The sequence below is a fragment of the Lampris incognitus genome, chromosome 17, assembly GCF_029633865.1.
Source record: "Lampris incognitus isolate fLamInc1 chromosome 17, fLamInc1.hap2, whole genome shotgun sequence".
Classification (NCBI taxonomy): Eukaryota; Metazoa; Chordata; class Actinopteri; order Lampriformes; family Lampridae; genus Lampris; species Lampris incognitus.
In genome coordinates, this window is record NC_079227.1 from 22534649 (window position 1) to 22546215 (window position 11567).

Sequence of the window (11567 nt, forward strand, 5' to 3'; positions counted from 1 at the left end):
TCGGTAGAGGTCAATATTATCACCATAGTGCTGGAGGAGTTGCTTGATGTGACTGGCCAATTAGCAATAATTAGTATATAATGCTGAATCTGAGTGTGGCATGATGATATGGGCCATCTTGCTGATAATTCGGTGAGGCTTACGTCTGTAGCCCCCGTGGCTCAATGGGAGGATGAGTGTACGGTGAAGGTCTTGTGTATGAATGTTTCCCTCTTTAAAAGCACCAAAGTAAACAGATATTGCCTCAAGTTGCGTAAAGTATAGAAGATATTGGATCATGTTGCATGGTTGATTTGAAAAGGACCAGAATCTTGAGATCCAGGACAACCTAGAGAACAGAATGTGAAAACATTAATTTCCAACATGGTCCTGTATCCTGTATGCCAGGATGAGATTTGACATATAATGAATAACCAAAAAGAGACAGCTATTAGCACAGTAAACGGTTGTGAGTTGAGACAAATTGAATTTATCACCTAACTCAGACATCCTCATTAATTATTCTAGCTTGTTTGTTATGAGAAATGCCACCGGTGATGGTGTGGCTATACAAAACAAAAGTTAAGGCATGCTGACAACAGTTAATACAATAGAAAAGGTGGTGGCATTTTCAAAACCTTGATGAGATGGAATATATGAACTGTTTTTTTTCCCCACTTCAATCCGCATCACGTTTGTCTCTTCTGCTGACTGCCCTCTTCTTCAGTGTGCCAGGCCTGAATGGGTAATTACCTGAATAAGGTGCATGGGGAGCAGTCGACTACAGCAGCAACCTGTCAGCTGGAGCGCCTCCAAATGACAAACACCTGAGGGGCTGCGCTGCCCAGGTTGAGCCAGTGTTTTCCACTCTGTCGCCTCGCACCACACCTCAGCGTGGCAGCGTCAACCTGGGGAGCAACTGTTGTCTTTACTAATTTACCCAAAATAGCCGCCTGCCTCGGGCCTTCTGTGGAGTCAGTGCCAGTGAGCAGCATCTGTTTTGAACTGCAGGGGCTATCGTAATCACACAGCTTGGTGGCTCTGGCTGTGTCAGTTCGGCTCCCAGCTAATAGTACTGTAAGCCGCCCTGCTCCTGACACTGAACACATCCTGAAAAAGGCACCCCAACCTAAAAACATTTAAGAAAGGGGGTGGAGGAGTAGTGATTTTGGATCCAAACAAACCCCCAAGTAAAACATGTTTTTACATATATTTCTGCCATGCAAGAAGCTTTAGCTCACAACCTTTTATGGCCATAAAATACATATTGTGTCCTTAAACAATCCCTCCAGCTGACTGACCAGAATTCACAAGATATTCAACCACACTTCAAAAGAAAGAAAGAAAGATGCACCTGAAGATTTGATTGTGTGTATCTATTGTGTGTGCTTGCTTTTGCTTGTGTTCATGCATGTGTGCAAGGGAGTGTTTTGTTTTTGTGCCTGATGTGCATTTGTATAGTAGTTGAACCATCAAAAGGTTGAGTTAAGCAAGTGTCTCAGCGTACAGAGACTAACCATACATTTCTGGAGCAACTCTTTTTGGTTTATGTGTGACAACTCAACCTTGGGAAATCAATACCATCTGGCATCTTCCCTTTATATGTTGCCTATTTGATTGCAAGTCATTAAGTGCGGCTCAAATACTGTAACAGCATTTTCAGAGAAAAAGTTACTCTCACTTAGCACTCCGGCTCACCATTTCAAGGTAGCAAGAGCTACCTAAAGCTCACCGAGCTACATTTAGAGGTCAGATGCCTACTTTGGGCCCATTTGCGGAGGTGAAGGTGAGCGGTGATTGCAACGACATCCCAACAGAAGGCCTCCATGGTGGGCACTGCCTACTTTGGATCTATCTTATTGGCACCTCTCTCCTATGCAGATCCGGGCCGCTGCTGGCCATTTGGGTGCCTTAAGAGTAATTAAATTGCTTTGTGACCCCCCACCCCAAACAGGCACACACACACACACACAGAACAAATCTTAGTATAAATACATGAATCAAACAATGACGTATGTTTATTATTATTCAAACCTGATATTAAAATTAGCAAAACTTTATATTTTACATTTAAATTCATACATGAAATAAAAACATGATTAACAGGCTACAATTTAACCAAGACCTTAAATTCCTTGATCAAAAGAAAACTTATCCATGCCTTGTCAAATTCCATGTGGGCGCAAACTTACATGGCCAATACAATCGGATTCTGATTCTGATAGATCAATTTAAAATGCGTACAAACCTATATAAAATTTATGAAAAGATGGCATTTCAATTGTCTTGTAAATACTACTATGTAAAAAAAAAACCAACAAAAAACTCAGAAACAGAAACCAGTTGCATTCAGCAACAACGATGTACAGTGATAAATAACTCTTAATACAGCAGAAGCTTCTGTAGTAATGCCCTCTTTTGTGCAACTCTACTACTACTACTGCAATAACAAGGGGAACAAGAACAGTGTAGTACCAGTACATCTGTGCCTACAACGAAGCTACGTTTTTAGAAGGCGCTTCGACGTTTTTAAAGCCTACAAAGCAGCACTGTATAGTTGCCTAACCAACGAATGGATTGTAAAAAAAAATGATGCAGATAGAAGAATCCAGCTACAAAATGAAAATTCTGTGTATACATCTGCATGAATAACGTTATTCTTATTACCACATCAGCTCGTTTATGACCATTGCCACTATCATCATAAGCTACCCAGGGGCCAAATGTCATTATTTTATTTATTTATTTTTGCCATGCACCATTCTTTCCGAAATTGTCGCGGCAGCGTTGATGCCAGGGCGGGCGCAAACCACAGGGATACAGGGGAGGGGGCACATAATAGATTTTATTTATTTATTTATTTATCTGTATCTATTTATAGCAATTATGTATATCTTGTATTGCCTATAATGGTCTAATTAATTAAGTTGCCTTTATTAATTCCCTTGGGGATCAATGATGCCTATTGTAGTTGTGCTTTATCTTAAATTTAAATTATTCATCATTACGCTTTTTATTGCAATCATTTGGCGGTTTTGGTGCCCCCTCCGGCGCTTAGTGCCCTACACACAGCGCGTGGCGTATGTCAATAATGGTGGCGCTGGGTTAGATGTTACGTTACGGTGGTCGAACCAGAACATTTTTAGATATGGAGAACTCTCAGTCTCTGAATGCTTCAAGTCAAGTCAATTTTATTTGCATAGCTCAATATCACAAATTACAAATTTGCCCCAGGGGGCTTTACAGCAACACAACTTCCTGTCCTTAGACCCTCGCATCGGATAACACTTCCGGGTGGTAATCGCCACTAAGGAAATCGCGAGAGTTCAAAATGAACGGAAGGTTAATTGTAAATACTTAAAATATTTTCATGAATCCAGCCACTGAGAATGCACAAGCCAGTGCATTCTTAGTGCTGGTCCCAAGCCCAAATAAATGGGGAGGGATGTGTCAGGAAGGGCATGCGGCGTAAAATCTTCACCAAATCAAATATCAGGATGATAAATCGGATTTCCATATTGGAGCCGTCGATGCCCGGGTTACCAACAACTGCCATCGGTACTGTTGGCCAGCAGGATGCCGGTGGAAACTGTGCTACTGTTGGGCGAGGGAGAGGGGGAAGGCATGTCCAGAGGCAGTGGGAGAGGAGGACGTGTAGGAGTGTGGAGGTGAGAGTTGGAACTTTGAATATTGGTACTATGACTGGTAAAGGGAGAGAGCTGGCTGATATCATGGGAAGAAGAAAGGTAGGTATACTGTGTGTGCAAGAGACCAGGTGGGAGGGGAGTAAGGCCAGGAGCATCGGAGGTGGGTTCAAACTCTTCTACCATGGTACGAATGGGAGGAGAAATGTCATAGGGTTAATTATGAGGAAGAGTATGTCAGAAGTGTGCTGGAGGTGAAGAAAGTGTCAGAGTGATGATTATGAAACTGGAAATTGAAGGTGTATTGATCAGCGCATATGCCCCGCAAGTTGGTGGGTGAGGTTGAAGATAAAGAAGAATTCTGGAGTGAATTGGATGAAGTGGTGGAGAGTATATGGGCATGTTGATGAAGGGAACAGAGGTGATGAGGGGGTGATGGGTAGGTATGTTGTCAAGGAGAGAAATGTAGGACAGATGGTGGTGGATTTTGCAAAAAAGATGGAAATAGCTGTAGTGAATATATAGTTCAGGGAGAGGGAAGAACATAGGGTGATGTACAAGAGTGGAGGAAAGTGCACACAGGTGGACTATATCTTATGTAGAAGGCGTGATCTGAAAGGGATTGGAGACTGCAAGGTGGTGACAAGGGAGGATGTAGCTAGGCATCATCGGATGGTGGTCTGTAGGATGACTTTGGAGACCAAGAAGAAGAAGTGAGTGAAGGCAGAGCCGAAGATCAAATGGTGGAAGTTGAAGAAGGAAGACTGTTGTGTGGCGTTCAGGGAGGAGTTAAGACAGGCACTGGGTGGTAGTGAAGAGTTGCCAGATGGCTGGACAACCACTGCAGAAATAGTGAGGGAGACAGCTAGGAAGGTACTCTGTCCTGTCATCAGTACAGAGGAAGGAAGACAAGGAGACTTGGTGGTGGAATGAGGAAGTACAGCAAAGTATACGGAGGTAGAGGTTGGCAAAGAAGTGGGATAGTCAGAGAGATGAATAAAGTAGACAGGAGTACAAGGAGATGCAGCGTAAAGCAAAGAGAGAGGGGGCAAAGGCAAAGAAAAAGGTGTATGGTGAGTTGTATGAGAGGTTAGGCACGAAGGAAGGAGAAAAGGACTTGTACCAATTGGCGAGACAGAGGGACTGAGCTGGGAAGTATGTGCAGCAGGTTTGGGCGATCAAGAATAGAGATGGACATGTGCTGACAAGCGAGGACAGTGTGCTAAGAAGGTGGAAGGAGTACTTTGAGGGGCTGGTGAATGAAGAAAATGAGCGAGTGAGAAGGTTGGATGATGTGTATCTGTCATTGACACACAATTTCCTCGAAATGGAAGAGAGGCAAACTGTTGCTCACTAGCAGACAGACAGACTGAGACAAGCTGGTTCGAACTGGAAAGTCTCTGTATTTCGTAAAGGGACAGTAGCCTTACCAGTAGACTGAAGTGAGTGCACAATACTAGTAATACTAGTGGAAGCCAAACTAAACTCCTGTTCTTAACAAGGGCTTTCCTACAATGTGGGAAAAGTGAATCAGGAAGTGTGGAGGATTAGCTAGGAGGAAGTGAGGGCAGCTATGCAGAGGATGAAGAGTGGAAATGCAGTTGGTCCTGATGACATACCCGTGGAGGCATGGAGATGTTTAGGAGAGATGACAGTGGAGTTTTTAACTAGATTGTTTAACACAATCTTGGAAATTGTGAGGATGTCTGAGGAGTGGAGAACAAACATACTGGTACCGATTTTCAAGAATAAGGGCCATGTGCAGAATGTGTGAAGGAGAGATGCTGGATATATTGGGAGAAGGATGCTGAATATGGAGCTGGTGGTGAGGGAGGACATGCAGTTGGCTGGTGTGACAGAGGAAGATGCAGAGGACAGGAAGAAATGGAAACGACTGATCCACTGTGGCGACCCCTAACGGGAGCAGCCGAAAGTAGTAGTAATAGTAGTTAAAATGTTTTCACTGACTGTCTATTTATTTTAGATAGACAGGCAAATGTAAGGAATATCTTAAAATTGCCTTCATGTTTAAAATGTTTTTCAAAACCACTTTTTAGGGTTTTGTCATTGCCTTTACGCACTGGTCCGGTGATGTCAAAGCAAGCTCCTTGATGGCAGCAGCTGCCATGCCTCCACATTCCACTCTGAGTTACCAGCAGATAAAGTTGCTTTGTCATAAGCAGTTGTAACGCTTTGGGTCAGACTGCTGACCAATCAGCAATCAGTAGCTGCAACGCTAGCGGTTTGCTCTAAAATAACCCATAGCTGTCGAAGAACAGGAATATATTGGCATGTTTTCATTAGTGTTTAGATATGATACGTCTTTGACCCCCCCCACCCCCAAAAAAAAGGTTGCTGCAATATTCACCAGACGAATAAATAAACGATTTTAGCTGTTTAGCTCCATTGACTCCCATTCATTGAGGACTCTCGCACACTCCCTACCGCCTTTATGACGCAGTAAACTTCGTACAGTGGGATTAACAGGAAGGGGGCAGGCTCTCGTTGCGTCTCTTTCAATGTTGTATTCTGTAAATTGTGTACAAAAAAATCCATTGGACGTCTCTCCGTCTTGGGAGAGAGATTCCTTCTCTGTTGCTCTCCCTGAAGTTTCTTCCTATTTTTTTCCCTCCATGTTAAAGGTTTTTTTTAGGGAGTTGTTCCTTATTCTATGCAAGGGACTAAGGACAGAATGTTGTATTGCTGTAAAGCCCACTGAGGCAAATTTGTAATTTGTTATGGGCTATGCAAATAAAATTGAGTTGATTTGACTAGTTGATGGTGTAGAGGAGCTCAAGCAGGAGTCGTGACAACTTTCTCTTTCGGCTACACAACGTGCACCATTTATTCCTTCCACCATTACAACAACAACAACAAAAAACCCGCGCAGCGGAAGTGTGTCACTGTAAACCCGAACCGAGGAAACAGCAGCTGTAAACTAACATTCCTACTAGCTCAATAAGGGGAATTATGTAGCCCCATAACCACTACAATGGATTATTTTTTCTTCAACACCTCAGTTAAATAATTTTCATGAGTCTGCTTCTTACACTTTCTAGCGCCCTTTCCCCCCCTCCCAAATTTCAAACCCAATAGAATTTCAAACTAAAACATTTAGCCATTATTAACCTGACAGGAGTCTGTACCACCGCAGCCGCCATATTTTCAGGACATATCCATGGAAACGCAACACATTAACGCGAGAACGAAGCACGAAAGAAGCGTCTTCCTCCGCGACAAAAAAATTGCCTGTGCACTTTTTCATAACATAAAATTAAAAACATTAACAATGTTTATACCAGCGTCATCCATAGACTTTATACCATAGCTTGAAGACAACGATCTTAACTGTACACTTGTTTTCTTTCTTTTTGTAGAACTTGGACGCGAAGGTAAGCGCATGGTTACATGGGGCAGAGCTGTGCTTTGTCAATTCAGTCATGCAAGGAACCTGCAGGAATGGGGACTTCCCCGTTAGCGAGTGAAAAAAGAAGGAATAAGAATGGGAGAGAAAGCAATACAGTTGTTAGCGGAGTAGGACTGACGATGAAGGATGATAATAGTAAGTCAAAAAACGTTAGCAAGGTAGCATTTGTTTACGAGTTTGCGTCGTGGCACTTGATTGGCAAGCTTGTCCCGTTGCATCGCGCATGAGGCTGCTAGCAAGCTAACTTAATGAGCCAGGTAAGTGAATCAAAGTTGCCAGAGATAGAATCTTTTTTCTAAGCAGTTATCCTGACCGCTACTTGGCTTTTGGATCATATACTATATAAGGGTGGCCGTGTAAAGTAATTTGTTTGGCCTCCAAAGCGGTACGTTCGCCATCAGCTCGCTTTGCCCAGTCCTCAAGCTAATATATCCCTAGCGGAGACTCATTAAAATATAATGTAAATAGATTGTAATCAAGCTACGTTTGTGAAGCCAGCCTGTGAAACTGATTAAATCTTAATCAAATGGAATATAAAGGTTGAGGGAAAAAATGCAATGCTATATGTAAGGTACTTTTTATGTATCTAATTGAACGATGATTACAGCTATGTCCAGGTAAAATATTAAAGTTGAAATAAAACAGAATATTTAAAAGATTGAATCAGGAATTCATATACTAAATATGAAAAAGTTCTGATTTTACATTTTTAATATGCGACTAAAATTACTCCAGACTATTCCAGTTTATTCTTGCTCCTCAGGTGCAATATGGAAGTCCTGCTGTCAGCGACAATGTCACAAGAGCCAGTCCCCCCTCCAGGGGCTGATTCTGATAACTTTAAGTTCAGTGTTTCCTAATGATATCGATTCATTCAAAAATGCGTTATGACAATGTATCCCCTCTTGACATAATGTGACATAATGAAGGTAAGAGTGATTTAAAAGGGGCAACATTGAATTATCCTTTGAGGTTTTACGTTTCTTTATCACTGGCCCCTCCCCCTTTACACTGCATCTTAATTCATAGGCCCCCTGTAAATTATTCAATTTTAACCTAATTCAGTTAGTTTTAACCTAATTCAGTTAGTTTTATTTCTGAGTTTTCTGAGTTTTTATCTATTGTCAAGCCTAAATATGACAGGGTGCTTATTCTTGGTGATTTTAATATTCATGTATGTTGTCCTTCCCATTCCCTCACTTCACAGTTTAATATAGACTTTTTTAACCTTATTCAATCAGTTAAAGGGGCCACGCATTACAAAGGTCGCATTTTAGACCTTGTACTCTCATCTGATTTCCCCCTCGAGTGTTTCTCTCTCTCTCTCTCTCGAGTGGTATATATCCTTGTAACTGACCATAAAGCTCACAGAAAGTTCAATCGGCTCATCTGGACACAACATTTATTGAGAGAAACGTTTCATCACTCATCTAAGTGACCTCTTCAGGCTCAACTGACTGCATGTATCACCACCCTTATAAACAATACAGTGGGATGATGAGAGAATACAACGATCGGTTTGATGCAAATTGCCGTGACCGTTAATTAGAGTTACAATGGCAATGGCTACTGTAGCGGCCCTTGGCATCAATAAACACAGCGTTGAGTTCGACTGGTACGATTTTATTCCTCCAGAGTACCGTGAAACTATAAAAACACATAACACAGTATCACAATAACATCAAATAAGCACAAAGATTCACACATTTGTCACATTAGCTTAAAACCACACACACCGTTACGACTGGGCCGACACGTTACACAAAGCAATTCAATACAAAAGAAAACAAAGAAAACACGCCACTAATACAATGCCACATACCTCTCTCCGCCTACCAAGGGTGCAAACTGGACGTTACGGACTGGATGTTTACAAGGCCTCACTCAAGCAACGGCGACAGATACCCCACTTCGGGCCAAACCGCACTTGGTAACAGTTGGAAACAAATAACAAATAAAAACACGCTCATATAAAGGTTGTGCTTACACCAATGACTTAAAAACAGCACAAGAAACACTTACTTTGAATTTCTCTGCTCTCTTCCTAACATGCTCGGTGCATGACTAGCAAGCGACTTGTAGCAAACTGGTGTGTGACGTCACTATTTAAATTTTCGTTTAACCCCTTCAGGGGTGCGCCAAACCCCGCACCATGAATATGACATAACAAATTTGGAGAAGGCTGGCCATTTACAGCTACTATTCACAGAAGATTGGGGAATGGTTGCAATCATATCATAGTAAGATGGTGACAGATGTACTTTTAACCCCCCCGGTTCAGGGATGGTCTTTCTTTCACGTAGATGACCTCTTTGACTCCCTGTTTGCAACCATTCCCCAATCCTCTGTGAATAGTACACATTGCCATTATCACTCTAATTAATGTTCACGGCAATTTGCATATGAAACCCATCGTTTTTTTTTTGTTTTTTTTTTGTAGTTATGCCACTATTTTTTATAAGGGTAGGGATGCCTACAGTCACTTGAGACTGAAGAGGTCACTTAATTGAGTGATGAAACGTTTCTCTCTCAATAAACGCTGTGTCCAGGTGAACTGATTCAGCTTTCTGTGATTTTCTTACCTGGATTATGGAGCATGCAAAACTGTTGTTTCCAAAGTTCCACTACAGCTCTCTATCTCTAGTTGCTATCCTAAAACATGCTCTCACATTCTTAAAGCTGGTTTTCCATTCAAATTCTGTGATGCTTTTAATACATCATCCTTTAATCCCTCTATATCCCCTCTCAATCTAGATGCACTGTTAAATTCCTTCAATGATGAGTCCTATCCATCATTGACCAAATTGCACTGTTTAAAACTATGAAACAAAAATCAAATAACCTCCCCTGGTTGAACTCATGCCCTTAGAAGACTGTAGAAAATCTTAACGACAATGGAAGGTCAACAAATCCAAATTATCACATCCATCCATTATCCAAACCACATATCCTGCTGTCAGGGTTGCGGGATGCTGGAGCCTGTCCCAGCAGTCATTGGATGGCAAGGTGGGAGACACCCTGGACAGGCCGGCAGGCCATCACCGGGCTGACACACACATTCACACCTAGGGACAATTTAGTACGGCTGATTCACTTGACCTACGTGTCTTTGAACTGTGGGAGGAAACCGACACACCGCACATCCAAAGGAAACCTACGTAGACATGGGGAGAACATGCAAACTCCACACAGAGGATGACCTGGGACGACCCCCAAGGTTGGACTACCCCGGGGCTCGAACCCAGGACCTCTTGCTGTGAGGTGACCGCGCTAACCACTGTGCCACCATGCCACCCCGAATTAGCACATAACACCCTTAAAAATCAAATGTTAATTTACCAGAAGGCAGTTAAGGATGCAAGATCAGCTTACTTCTCTGAACTGATACCTAGAAATACCCACAATCCTAAAGTTCTCTTTAGGGTAATTGATTTTGTTATTAATGGTTCCTCCACTTCTTTTTTTGAACGTGATGTTGAGCTGTCTGAAACATTTCTCACTCATTTTGTAAATAAGGATTGCTCCCTCTGGGTTGGGGATGAATTGTTGCCTCAAGTGAAGGAGTTCAAGTATCTTGGAGTCTTTTTCACGAGTGAGGGTAGGATGGAGCGGGAGATTGACAGGTGGATTGGTGCAGCATCAGCAGTAATGTGAACATTGTACCTGACCATTATGGCGAAGTGGGAGCTGAGCCAGAAGGCAAAGCTCTCAGTTTACCAGTCAATCTTCATTCCAGCCCTCACCTATGGTCATGAGCTTGGGGTAGTGACCGAAATGGTGAGATCGCGGATACAAGCGGCTGAAATTAGTTTCCTCCATAGGGTGTCTTGGCTCATGCTTAGAGATAGGGTGAGGAGCCTGGACATCTGGAGGGAGCTCGGAGTAGAGCTGCTGCTCCTTTGTGTCAAAAGCAGCCAGTTGAGGTGGTTCGGGTATCTGATCAGGATGCCCCCTGGGCACCTTCCTTTGGAGATTTTCCAGGCATGGCCAACTGGGAGGAGACCCCGTGGTATACCCAGAACTTGCTGGAGGGACTGCATGTCCAATCTGGCCTGAGAATGCCTTAAGATCCCCCAGGAGGAGCTGGAGGGCATTTGTGGGGAGAGGGATGCCCGGAGAAGCGGCTGAAGATGAATGAAGAAATAAATGAATGAATAATTCTCTTATTAATGGTCCCTCCACTTCATTTTTTTTAACTGAAACATTTCTCACTCATTTTGTAAATAAGGTGGAGAATATCAGGTCCCAAATTTAGCCTGGCCCTTAGATTTTTCCCATTGCCCATGTTATTTCTGCCTTTTACCCAGTTTTAACCAACTGCAATTTCAGTGTTAGAGAGTACAGTCTCTAATATGAAGTCCTCCTCCTGCATCTTAGCCATCATCCCCACTAAGCTGCTCAAGGAGGTATTTTCCACCGTTAGCCCCGTTATTCTGGTAATTCTTAATAATTCTCTGGCCTCTGGTTCTTTCCCAGTCAGTTTTAAGCATGCCATTGTTCACCCATTGCTAAAGAAA

The 11567-nt window shown here is 42.7% G+C and overlaps 1 long non-coding RNA gene across 3 annotated transcripts in view; it reads right to left on the minus strand.

Annotated features, from left to right (window-relative positions):
• Positions 1-9113, minus strand: part of LOC130128024 (uncharacterized) — a 28969-nt gene extending 19856 nt beyond the window's left edge. For all 3 annotated transcript variants that reach the window (XR_008811862.1, XR_008811860.1, XR_008811861.1), the window contains exons 1-2: positions 9073-9113; positions 8873-8976 (exon numbers count right to left, since the gene is read on the minus strand). This is a non-coding gene — a long non-coding RNA (uncharacterized LOC130128024). The remainder of the gene's footprint in view (positions 1-8872; positions 8977-9072) is intronic.
• Between the last annotated feature and the right edge of the window lie 2454 nt (positions 9114-11567).